Consider the following 13762-nt stretch of genomic DNA (forward strand, 5'->3'; position numbering starts at 1 on the left):
AACACACACACACACACACACACACACACACACACACACGCAAACAATGGTAAAACGAAAGAAAGAAGGCTTGCATGTGAAAATCTTAGCAAGCTATATGGAATTGTCTACCCAGTTAAGCATGGTCTTGGGTTCTAGAAAAGAACTAAATAGAATGATATTGCTAGAATTTTCCACAAGAGAAAAACTATCTTCACTTGGCATTTCCAAATTCAAATATTTGTTGATTGCCTACTATATGCTGAGAGGGGATCAAAAGTAATCGGAGATCCAGCCTCTGCCTTCTAGAAGCTATAAAACAGTTGGGGAGGTGAGGTTTACAGGAATCAAACAAGTAACTAACAATGCAAAGTAGTCCAAAGTCATTCATTTGAGTGAGCAAATGAATGGTTCAGGCAATGGTGCTCCAGGCGGAGCTCTCAGGGACAGTAAATCAAGGGAAGTAATTCCACACAAGTCACTCTGAATGGGGCCCTCAGCACTGCAGTGAGGGCTTGAAACATAAAGTCAATTGATGAGAGCTATTTGTTACATGACCATCAAATAGTAATTCTGAGTCTAAAACACTCCTGGACAAATGAATAGAAGTATAAGTGCACGTCTGGTAGAAATAGGACATAATAATGCTCCAATAGGTGAAAACCCAAAAGATGCCACCTAGATGCTCAATACAGACACAAGAGCTATATCCACAATGTCCCAATCCCCGCCCCTTCCATGGGCCAAAGAGGCTGCAAAGCACTATCTCTGCAAAGCCTTTTTGGTGGGATCAGAATTTAAGTTGTAGGCACTTTTCCTCTCCTGAAGGCTGACTGCATGTAAATACATTCAAAAACCATCACTAAGCATCTACTATGTGTCTGTTGCCTAAGTTAAGAGCAGATTAAGAAGACACATCGTTCTTACCTTGAAAGCGTTCACAAGTATCTGAACAAATGAACCCACCTCCCCAGCTAATCAATGGTAGAGCCTGAACACATTGAAAAAAAGGAGCAACAGGAGAACATACACAAAAAATATTTCTGTAGGCCAATAAAAAGAGGATATTACAAAAGATTTCTTGTGTTCACTTATTCTTACAATATTGAGCCTTATCATCTACAGGGCCTAGTCATTTCTTTCAACTCTATGGACAGAAGTGTTGTCTATCTATATATCCCTTTAATGGAGCTTTTAAATAAGTTTCGATTTTCTTTCTCCACTCATCACAAAGGTAGCCTCAATCTAAGCCCCAAACTGCCAATATCTCCCCTCAACAAATGACTAAAAAATTAAAGAAAGGAGGGAAGGAAGGAAGGGAGGAAGGGAGAAAAAGAAAGAAAGAAAAGGAAAGAAAGAGACAGAGAGAGAGAGAGAAGGAAAGAAATTTTACAGTAACTATGAGAAAAAGAGAACTGCTGTACCACGTCAAGTCCAAGTTTGTACAGAGCATATGGTAAGAAGAAATACACTATACTGTAATTAAAATGACTTACAGAAGCAGCAAAGGCACAGCAGTATTCAGAAATACTAGAGGGAAAATCGAGAGAAGCAAGACGTTACTGTCTCTCACTAGAAGTCAAGAAAATAGGTGAAACAAAGTGTTCTTTGATGGCTTGGCAGCAGCAAAAATGACAACAGTGTAGAACTGAGCTGATGAGAGGCAGCATAGACTCATTTTTGGAGCAAACTCGACTTATTTAAGTTGCTTGCCATCGATTGTGGGTCTCATACAATAGCTGATTTTTTTCCCTAAGAATAGACCTTTGTTCTCATATAGTACTGCACTCTTGAATGTTTCAGTACTAGTTACGACGCTTAAGAAAGGCACCAAACACTATATTTGCTCAAAACAAAGAAGGAATCAATTATTAAATCATCTTTTCTAAGAACTCACAAATCTATAAATAAAATGTGTTTGGAAAACAAATATTTTCCTGCCTCTGCTGTTTTTACTTTCAGGAGCATTAACTTAAAAGGTACCATTTCAGCAATATTTTTCTCAAAAAACGAGACTTATCAACTCACTTGCATTCAAGCCACTCTGGTCTTCTCCCTTTTTTTTTAGGAATGAAGCTCTATTCAAGGGAGCCTGTGCTCATTAAAAATATCTCACAGCATTAATGTTCTCATTAGAAGCATCAATGGGTGTGATGTCTTTAATGCTGGCTCTGTTTGTGTCTACTGTCCACCTGTGCAAATGTCTAAATGACAGTTGATAAACAATATGTAAATCACTGCAAAAGAGAATCACGCAGAAAAACCTGGAGCTTAATTACATGTCCCAGAGCATCACCTCCAAAGATACAAAAGGTCTGATTGTTTTATCTATCTTGTGATAGATTTGGAATTAAGTGATCAGATTCTCTACAATAATACTGTAATAAAAGATAATACTTAATTCCTTACAAAAGTGACATCCTTACCAAATAAGCTTAGTTTATTACTGCTGTTTTCCCTTATTTACTGTGCACCAGTAAGGCACGGGAATGCAGTGGCCTCCCTTCCACTCCTGAAATGCATCAGCCCCCTCCCTTCTCACAGCTTCTGCACAATTCCCTCTGTCTAGAACATTCTATACACTCTTCCTCACCTAGTTAAATCCAATTCACCTTCCAGATCTCAATTCAAAGGCCCTTGTCCAAAATACCCTTCCCTCACCACCCTACCACTGTCCCATCTAGATGAGATTCCCCTGTTACATAGGTTCTTGCAGCTTCCTGTGCTTTTCCCTCAGAGCACTTATCAGTCTTCAGAGTAATTATGTAACTGTGTGTGTTATTTGACTAATATCCATCTTTCTGCACCAGACTGTAAACCTTGTCAGAACAGAGACTATGGCTGTTTTGCTTTCACTGGATTCTTGGAGTCTAACGCAATGCCTGGAATATAGTAGGCACTCAATTTGCTGAATGAATTTAGTAAGCAAACCCCATCATGTCCTGACACCCTGCCATATAAATGGTCAGGCCAAATAAAGGTGAAGTGAAGAAAATAGTGTTCTGAAAACTGTCTGATCAATCGGCTTGACATAGTGCTAGTAAGTAGATTCTTCTTGGTGAATTTACTTTATCTTGATCTATGCTATGGTCATGACCCTGACAAAGAACTGGCTTAGTCCTAAGGATAACATAATATGATAGAAGGATTAGGTTCAGCAGTGTAGTTCAGAAAATCCCAAACAGCGGTGGATTAAACAAGATAGACGCATATTTCTCCCTCACTGTAAACAAGGTCTAAATATGAAGTTACCCAGGAATGCTACAGTGATCTGCAGTGAGAAGACCCAGGTTCCATCTATCTTGCTGCAAAACTCTCCTTAGCATCTACTTCATGCTTCTACTTCATGATCCATCAAGGCTGCTCAAGTCCAGCCATCCCATCCAATTCTAGGCATCAGTAAGAAAGAAAGAAGTAAAGAGGTAAAAAAGCTTCCCCCTTTCTAGAAATTTCACACATAAGTCCTTTAGTCAGAATGTAGTCATACAGCCAGACCTAGAGGCAAGGGAAGCTAGAAAATATAGTCTGTATTCTAGAAGAAGTTTATATTAATAACAAAGAAAGGAAGGCTGGATACTAGGAGACAATCAGTAGTTTCTGCCACAAATTGCAAAAATATTTGAGGCGGGCTTCCCTGGTGGCACAGTGGTTGAGAGTCCGCCTGCCGATGCAGGGCACACGGGTTCGTGCCCCGGTGCGGGAAGATCCCACATGCCGCGGAGCGGCTGGGCCCGTGAGCCATGGCCGCTGAGCCTGCGCGTCCGAAGCCTGTGCTCCGCAACGGGAGAGGCCACAACAGTGAGAGGCCAGCATACTGCAAAAAAAAAAAAAAAAAAAAAAAAAAAAATTTGAGGGGATCTCGTTTGTTGTTCCTGGTTAACAGCAGGTCCCTCCTCAAATGGATGTCATCTAAGCAAGTAAGACCGACCAAACGGGAGAAAGAAATCTGTATGTCCAACAACGGAATGTAATTCGAGCCTCGGTATGAACAAACAAGTTAGTCTCCATGCAAGATAACCAAGTATCGCCGTCACATGAGTTCTGAAATGTGTTTTTAGTTTTGCTTTGATTTTATTTTCTATTTTCTTAAAATGTTTGTACCATTTACACTGTCCCAGAGCACACTCAGAGTTTCATGTTTTATAAGCCTGCCAAGTCTACTGCATACCACCTTTGCTTCGGTCTTTGAACTATTTTTTTAGTCTTTGGGAGTGTCAATACCCTGATGGGTTTCAGATCATGAACAAGACATGAAAATGTGACCAGGGGAACACTCATGTAAAAACCAAATGCAGGGTGTCCTACATCAGAGCCACCGCCGGGGAGGCGCAGCTGCTGCCACCAAAGAGTGGGTCCTGAGGGAGGAGGCAGCGAGAACACAGCAGATGACCCCAGTGCTGCTGACAGGAACATGAAGATCTGGAAGAGCAGGGAGCTCATGAAGAGCTCGGAGGCGGCCCGCAGCAAAGGCATGATAACCGACCATCCCCTCCCAAAGACCAGATTTCACGAGTGGCAAAAATGTTAGCAGAGGAGTTTGGAAGTGCCTCTAACTTTAAGTTACTAGCAAACCACCTTTCAGTCCCAGGAGCCATTACATCTGTACAACAAAGACTCAAGTTTTATAACGAAGTACATCCAAATGGCCTGGTAGTTGACTGTGCTACAACTGTAACAGAAGAGGGAAAGGAAAAGAAAGTCAACATTGACTTTGAACCTTTCAAACCAATTAATACATCATTGTATTTGTGGGACAACCAATTCCATCCAGAGGCTCTTACAGTACTGCTTCCAGAAGACAGCAAGTTGGCATCATTGTAACAGATCGTAGTGGTGATTTTTTGGCACACTCCAAGGAAATACAAGAGAAGTCTTGTACAAATTCACTGTGGCTCTCCCAAAGAAACATGGTGTAGGAGGTCTACCAGCCTTTATCTTGCCCATTTAAGAATGGGAAGTGGGGCTTCCCTGGTGGCGCAGTGGTTGGGAGTCCGCCTGCCGATGCAGGGGACACGAGTTCGTGCCCCGGTCCGAAGAATGGGAAGTGACCTAACTCTATCTGGAAAGTAGCTCAGATTGCGGGGCAGCTGTTTAGTTCTGGGGACAAAGTGAATGTGACTGGTCTCGTTTTAGCTGGATCAGCTGACTTTAAAACTGAACTAAGTCTATCTGATATGTTTGATCAGAGGTTACAATCAAAAGTTTTTAAATTAGTTGATACATCCTACGGTGGTAAAACTGAATTCAACCAAGGTATTGAGATATCTACTGAAGTCCTCTCCAACGTGAAGCTCATTCAAGAGAAGAAATTAATAGAGTGATACTTTGATGACATCAGCCAGAGAGATGTTCTTCATTGTCAAAGCACAGAAGAGGACAAAATTTTCTATCACCTCCAGAGAAAGAGAAGGATAAATCTCATTTTACAGACAAAGAGACACGACAAGAACATAAGTATGATGCCCTTGCTGGAATGGGTTGCTGACAGCTGTAAAAAAAAAAAATTTGGAGCTATGTTGGAAATTGTCACAGATAAGGCACAAGAAGGATCCCAGTTTGTGAAAGGATTTGGTGCGATTGGAGGTATCTTGCGGTACCGAGTAGATTTCCAGGGAATGGAATACCAAGGAGGAGACAATGAATTTTTTGACTTTGATGATTACTAGGTAGTTGACATGGGTCTGGTGAAATGTGCCTCACCCTCCAGCATCCAACCCAAGGAACATACCTGTGGTGGAATCCAAACAGATCCCTGACTTACAACTGGAACATTTCTAGAACTTAATCCACGAGCACTGGATATTGAAAAGAAAACCGAAACAAAACCCGACCCAACCCTATACTTTGGTTTGTCATGGTATCAGCACAGCAGCCTACAGCTAACTTCCTAAATGCCACTTTGGACTAATTTTTAAATCCTGGTTTTTATTTTTACTCGACAGTGAAACTGGTTGCTCTTGTATTTTATGGAAAAAAAATGATGTTTTTAAACTTCATACATAGAGGCAAAAATACTTTCCCTGCTGTAAACCTTCAAAAGTTAATAGAAATGAGATTGTTCAATTGGAGAAAAATTAAATTGCTGCATTTCACAGTGACCCATTTACATGGCATCCTCAGATTAGACTGCATAAGAAGAAATATATGTGGTGAATACTGGAGAAAAAAATACCAAATACAATCAGTCTAACTCTTCTCAAATGGCTTCAATGTGGGTTTTCAGTCAGAAGAGGGGCTTTTCATTTTTCTGCTAATCTCTCAAACACACTCCCTTATAATATATGCATTTGGGGTCATATGACTTCTGCATTTCCTAAAACACCAATGGTTGAATTGTTAATTATGGAATAAAACTTATATAGAAAAATATACTCAAGAGGTAAGTCAAACCAGATTGGTACCTTCTCAAAAAAAAAAAAAAAAGAGTTGGTCAGACTTCAACTACTAAACTCGAGGTATTTCAGAAATTAAGAGGAAGAGCTGGCAAGAAGCAAGATGGGAATCCCCGAAACCGTTCTAAAAACGGCAAAAGCTAGTGACACCAGTGACAGTTGCTAGAAGCGTAAAGGAAACCTTTACAAAATTGCTAGATTCGACCTCACTTGTTTCTAGCGAGTCCTTCTCTGAGGGAAACAACGCTTTGTGCCCAGTTTAGATTTAGTGTGGCTACAGCAGTCTTAAAGTAAGTTTTTTTGATTAACCACAGCAGCATGTGGTAATGTTTTACTGCAGATAAGTCATCTCAGAAAGACAGATCCGAGGACATGGTATACTGCATAATAACCAAACCTCACAATTTTCTGGCCCATTCTCCAGCCCACCCTAACACACACCCATCCTCTCTTAAAAGTAAGTGTCTGCTCTTTGCAGTCAGGAAATTCTTCAACAAGCCAGCCTGTGATCAAAGGCCTCTCCATCAGCTTTCCCCAGATACATAATCCACAGCTGGCAAAGACTCAGAAACACCCTCTTGACCATGAATAAATTTGATTCTCTGGACTGGAGGTATGCAAAATCATGTTATACAGCCCACAATGATCATGCATCTGAAGATTACTCCTCCTTTCCAGGACAAATTTTCTCTTTCTGAATCTCGGTCCTGTTTCTGAGGTGTACCAAGACATCAGGTCTGAAAAATTAAAGGAGAATTTCCCATTGCCAGGGAAGACTGTAAGAAAAGCTCATGACTTAAAAGGAGAAAGGGAAAATAGAATTAAATGTCAGTGTGTGAAGATGCCAATAGGCATTACACACGCGCCCGCACGCGCACAAACACACACGGTGCTAGGAGTCAAATGAGCTTAGGAAACACTAACTGAAAGGTTTCTTTCTTGCAGACCTTCTCAGAGCCTTTAATATTGCCAATATGCATTATGGATCTCCAAGAGGGGCACAGTAGACAGATCTTCTACTTCAACTCTTGTTCATCTTATATGGCAAATGCTCTGTAGAATATACATGGCAACATACTAGAATGGAAAGAAATGTATCAAGATTAAACAGGGTTGTCTCTGGGTAATAAAGTTTACAGGTATTTTTAATTCTCTGTATCTCTAAGTTCTCTATCATGAATTGCTATTGCTTTTACATTCTGAAAAAAGTTAAGGATGAGAAAGAAAAACTAACATTTGAATCTATATTGTTTTAATATTTTTAAAAATCAGAAGTAACTGAAAGTGAGATTTTTTTCTTTCTTTTAAGAAACAGAGGTGCTTATTGTTCTTTAAGATTTACTATATACCTCCAGTATGCCAGGTTCTAATGTAGGAGTAATAAAAAGGAAAAATTTATTTTGATGATTCGCTACATAGTACTAATAGCCTGAAAGAGGAAAATAAACTCTTCAAAGGTCTTCCAACTATGAGCTAATAAATAGCCTGCAAACATAATAAAAATACTTGTACAATATCAATATAAAAATATACATTTATGCTATTGTGCTTTTTCGCCCTAATCATTTATCTCCTTTAAATATAACCTCTTGATTTATTTTGTAACAGTACCCTATATATAAAAACTTGAATTGGAAATAAAACTTTATCAATAGACCCTTAAACTCTATCATTCTTTTTTTTTTTTTTTTTTTTTTTTTTGCGGTATATGGGCCTCTCACTGCTGTGGCCTCTCCCGTTGCGGAGCACAGGCTCCGGATGCGCAGGCTCAGCGGCCATGGCTCACGGGCCCAGCTGCTCCGCGGCATGTGGGATCTTCCCGGACCGGGGCACGGACCCGTGTCCCCTGCATTGGCAGGCGGACTTCCAACCACTGCACCACCAGGGAAGCCCCATATCATTCATTCTTTCATCAAGTTATTAAATGCTTATTACCTACTGGGAAATACGTGATTATTCTTGGAGAATTCCATGAAAGCAGGTCCTTCTTCATGATTAGTTATTTTAGCAGGTTATTATCTAAATAAATCTAATACTATTTATAAAATTAGAAAGAGAAAAATTAGCATAGAGAGACTAAAGTTATAACAGACCTACGTAGCAAATATTTTATGATATGATCTGTTGCTTTGTCTTATTTTCAGGTTGATAATCATGGTAACTTGGCCTATCCAGAAAAGCAAAACCAAATTCTAATTCTGGCCAAAAGAAAAAAATTTCAGTATGCTTGGTCCTAAGGCCTCCTATGTTTCCAGTTATGCCACGTTTAGCAAAAGAGACAGGAGGAGCCAGGCATCAAAGTCCATCTTTAGCAATTCTACAAACCACTTACTTGTTAAGGTGTTTCTAACCCCAGTTACAACCACAGTGATTAGGTTAAACTAGCGAAGCCACCGCTCCAGGTTCATCATGAAGAAAAGAATTCTTCTAACCCCTCCAGGCTATTCTTCCCATGGAATATTTTCAGACAGTTCTGGGAATGACCCCCTTCCTCTCAGTTAGGGGGAAGGTCAAGAATAGTCAACAGGACACTCTAATGTAGGCAGACTTTGGGACTTGATTCACCCATCAAGGGAGGCAAAGAACATGCTTCTATTTATGTCATCCCCCAAGATGAGACGAGAAAATCTCTGTTTAGTCTCTCTACAACTCAAAGGGGAGGAACCCAGGGAAATTATGTCAGCTGGAATCGCCAGTGTGGAAATTCTCAGTCCACCAGGTTAACCACAGCCAGAAGGAAGGGCCACAAATAGGTACAAGTTCCTTTGCTTTGAGACCTGAATAAAGAGGCCTAAATTTTGTGACTAGCCAAATAAGCAGCAAACTTATTTGCTCAGGGAAATTATATTGCCCTGCTCTAATTACAGCTCTGCTGGAACAGTTTCTAGAAAGTGCTGAGATTTCCTTCAGTTTCACTGAGCAAGAATTCCAATGACTAAAGTGGACCCACAAAACCATATTAGAAAAGCCATTTAGAGGAATAAATTTCCACAAATCAAACCAAAGCAAAACAAAAATAAACTAAGTCTACCATTTTTGAGTATTTACTATACACGTATATTCACTAAATATGCAATGTGTTTCTAGTTCACACTACTGAATTTGTTTTGCGATGTCAATAGCAGCAAGAAAGTCTGTAAGACTAACTCAAAAGGATTCCTAGAGAGCCTAAGAAACAAGGAATCCAGCGCCTCAGAAGTACAACTTTATTTTAAGACCGAAAAAAAAATTGTTTTATAAGTAAGAGAAACTTGGGCCTGAACTTTAAATTTTGTGTTAACTGAATCAATGTTAATAAGTTCAAGCTAGCTGAGGCTTCCTAAAACTCACTTGTTAAAACAAATAAATGAAGGCCAAGAAAACATACAAAGAGGAAATATTTGTGGGCCCAAAACAAGGGAGTTAAGAAATCAAATAGCACTATGAATAAGCAGAGAACTATTGTTATGTCACCCACGAACACAGACATGAAATGACCTATGTATAAAAGTTAGCAAACAGTCATTGACATTGTACTCCAAGGCAAAAATATCAAAATAACCAAATGCTTCTCACACATGGGAGCCACATCTTAAAAATGAAAAGAAATTCAAAACAACTTAGGTGGCTGTAAATGACAAAGGAAGCAGCTGCTGTTAAAGTTTCAAGTTTCTTAATAGCTCATGTCAGCAGCCACATTAAAAAATGGTAATTGTTTAAATGCTTGGGCACAACTCTCTTAAGCAACTACCCATGGTGTAATGGGAAAATTGAGATAAATCTGTACATCAAGGGATACAATAGCATTAGGAGAAAATTGCTTCCCACTCTCTTACTAATTTAGCAGATAAGAAGAATGTTTCAGCCTCAGATCAGTCAGTATCTAAGTAGCGGGCAGTAATTTTTATTTACTCCCGTCTTTCTGAAGAATTTAGAATGCTTCTAATATTATTTGCTAATAATCATTTCTATTCATCGCCACCAGGCATATGTCAGGATGGAGGTGGGACAGAATACCGTGTGTGTCTCTTATGTTAGTTGAAACCGTTGCTGAGGAGATAGAAAAACAGAAAATGGGGGAAATGACAACATGTACAGAGACTATTTACTATTTGCTTTCTACCCTCAACAAAGTTTTGGCTTGACAATTTTTTAAAGAAAGCCACCTCTACATCTCAAGCAGTAACGCAAATTATCTCTTCAGCTAACTCCTTGCTCTATCAAGATGATTGATCACTCAATTCCTGGTAAAAATACATGGATAGTTGAGTAAGTCTGTGGGTAGCCAATCTTGAAGGCTGGCTACCCACAGGTTGGCTACACACACTGCTTGTTTTAAGAAAATATATGAAAATGTCCAATTACAAAGCAGATTAACTCAAGGGTGCTCATTTACCTTACAAAACAAAGAGGCTGTTTGCTATAGTTTTTTTCAGGTCAAGGGGAAGAGGAAACTTGAGAGCAAAGTTGTTTGTGGAGTTATTTTTCGTAGCAGTGGTAGCAGTTGCTGGGCTGTCCCATCAGAATCACCGCGATGATTCTGTACACATCACTCGAGTCAGGAGGCAGCTGGAGCATCACAACTGACTGTTGACTCCTGAGGACACGGGAATGTCTTCACGTTCAGGGAAAATTAAAAGCATCGAGGCCATTCAAATCAAAGTTGTACCTAAATTCTTCCAGGAACACTTTAAAAACTAGGAAGGCAAGAGAAATAAAATATATTCCCTAATATAGCACTCAGATTATCATGCAACCTCTTTTATCTCATTGAAATGTTAATAGAAAACACAGGGAAAAAAATGGGAAAAGGGAGGAGTATTTTGGATTCTCCCCCAATGCTCCATCCCTACTGTTTTGTTCTGTCCCCAAACCAGAAAATGACATCAGGAACGTGAACACAGTGCAGCCATATGAGCCCTGATGAAGGCCAGGCTTTGATGAAGGAAAAGTTAGGAAGAGAATAGGCAAAACATGAGAGTCCAGTTATAAGGCCACCAATAACTATGCCCTGCTGCACATAACCCCTACATTCTTAAACCATTCCGCCCAGCCAGCCTACAAAGGGAACTTGAATTCCTGGGCCCCTGGTGCTACCAAGTATCCTGCTTTTGCTGTAACAGTCTCCCCATCACCTCCCTTGTCAGCCCTTCCCATTGTGGCACCTTACCCTCGTGCTGCTGCCAGATTTGCTTCCCGACATATATTTTCTGGAGCTCAAACGCCTACAGCAGCTTCCCAGGGTCAGGCACTATGCTAAGTGCTTTTCGTGCATTATCTCATTTCATCCTCACTACAGTGCAATGAGCTCTATTCTCATTCTTTCCATTTCACAGATGAAGAAACTGAGGCACAGAGTAGTTTCATACTTTACCCGAAATTACACAGCTAGGATACAGCAAAACACTCCCAACCCCCATGTTTTGACACCAACAAAATAAAATCCAAAGTCTCCAGCCTCGCCATCAAGCATCTCCATATCTTTCCAGTCTTATTTCCATCTCTTCCCTTTCGTTGCTTCCTTACTACCTGGCACAGAACAATGCAGTCCTCGTGATGAATTCGTGTTGACTGAATGAAATGTCCAAGCTAATGAATGATCAGTCAGTTTTAATTTCATTCAAACATGGTCCTTATTTTCAATGCCATGGGGAAAAAAATTGTTTCAGCATCTTCCCAGGAAATCTAATCTCTGAACGTGACACCAGGCAACAAAGAAATTGCACAGGAACATGTTAGGTTAATTATTCATCTCCTCACTGTCAGCAAGGGCTTCCAAGCAAGGCAGCAGTAACAGATCTACACCCAGACGTGTTACCAGTCACACTAGGGTGGGGCATGGTTGTTGAATATGGGTCCCCAATCCAGGAAACAAACTCCTTACAATACATCCTTTTGTTCCTTGAAAGAAAATTTGTCAAATCTATCATAGGGCAATCATACTGGCAGTAGTCCTGAGTACCTAAAGCAAAATCGATTGCTTTATATAAATTAGGTTTTGCTTAGTGCCAACAAGTAGGATAAAGTAAAAACCCAAACTGAATTCATACAGTACTTTACAGGATACAAATCACTTACACATAACCTCTGACGTCATCCCCATGGCAAAGTTCTGAGGCCTTATTATTCTCCCCATTTGGCAGAGGAGGAAACTGAGTGCAAAGATGATGAGTAATGCACCCAAAACCACACAACAGACAAAAGACAAGAGCCCAAGTCTTCTCTCTCCAAGTCCAGCCGGAGGGTCCCAGGTGTGAAGAGCAGTTATTTTCTAACAGACCTTTCCCTCTACATACAGCCTCTCTCATGATAAAGAAAGGTTCTGCCCAACTCAGTACAAGAGTCCAAGCTGAGGAGCAGAGGCACCCAAGAAGAACCAGGAAACGGCTGGCAACAGGTTTCTGCGGGCTTAAGACATTTGCTCCATCAACTGTGCACCCTAAGTAATGGTTCTAGACAGGGTCTCTTCCTCCTCCTTGTCCCCCCTCCTCCTCCCTGCTCCCCAAAATACCTGAACAACCCAGAAGCAGAAAAGAAGAAAGCAGCAACATCTACACTTGTCCCTCCTGGCTTCCTACCCAATGCTGCAGTAAGAGCAGAGAGCAGAGCCTCATTACCTTCAACCTGGGGAGGGGGAGAGGGAGGAACTGTGATGGTTACTTTTATGTGGCAACTTGGAGGGTGTGTTTGGATGAGATGACTGTTTAAATGGATGAACTTTGGGTAAAGCAGATTGCCCTCCATAATGCTGGGGGGCCTCATCCAATCAGTTGAAGGCCTGAATAGAGCAGAAAGACCAGCCTCCCCAAGCAAGGGGCAATTCTCCAGCTGACTGCCTTGGGACTGGAGCTGCATCCATTCCAGTGAGAGCTGCATTAGCTCCCCTGGGCATACAGGCTGCTGGCCCACATTGCAGATTTTGGACTTTCCATAATCATGTGGACCAATTCCTTATTAAAAATGCCATATAGATAGATAGATAGATAGATCATATATATATATATATATATATATATATATATATATATAATTGTGTGTGTGTGTGTGATATATATATATATATATCTCCCATTGGATCTGCTTCTCTGGAGAACCATGACTAACACAGGGACCAGTTGGCAATGGTGGAATATTATGGGAGCAGATCTTTGCTACAGATGAAGAAGGATCTCTGGGATGATGAAAAGGAACTCAAAGCAGAGAGAGCATGTGGTGTCCATGTGGAGGGAAGTACTGATGTATATGTACTTTAAGGAATGACGGCCGGGGGTGCTGGAGTTGAGAAAATTTTTGCTTAGGGAGAACTAACATTTTTAGTAATACAAGGAGAAAGTTTATTATTCTTGAAAATTACATAATATGTAAGAAAAGTGTGGTCTAAAGCTCACTTTGATTATAAAAATCCCGCTAGA

At 40.5% G+C, this 13762-nt stretch overlaps 1 protein-coding gene and 1 pseudogene across 7 annotated transcripts in view; one reads left to right on the forward strand and one right to left on the reverse strand.

Moving 5' to 3' along the window:
- LOC131751527 (eukaryotic peptide chain release factor subunit 1 pseudogene) overlaps positions 1-5645 on the forward strand; it is a 32565-nt pseudogene extending 26920 nt beyond the window's left edge.
- The window catches only part of ANKRD44 (ankyrin repeat domain 44), a 323674-nt gene that overhangs the window by 248127 nt on the left and 61785 nt on the right, over positions 1-13762 (reverse strand). The window lies entirely within an intron of this gene.

This window comes from Kogia breviceps, chromosome 2 (assembly GCF_026419965.1).
Source record: "Kogia breviceps isolate mKogBre1 chromosome 2, mKogBre1 haplotype 1, whole genome shotgun sequence".
Classification (NCBI taxonomy): Eukaryota; Metazoa; Chordata; class Mammalia; order Artiodactyla; family Physeteridae; genus Kogia; species Kogia breviceps.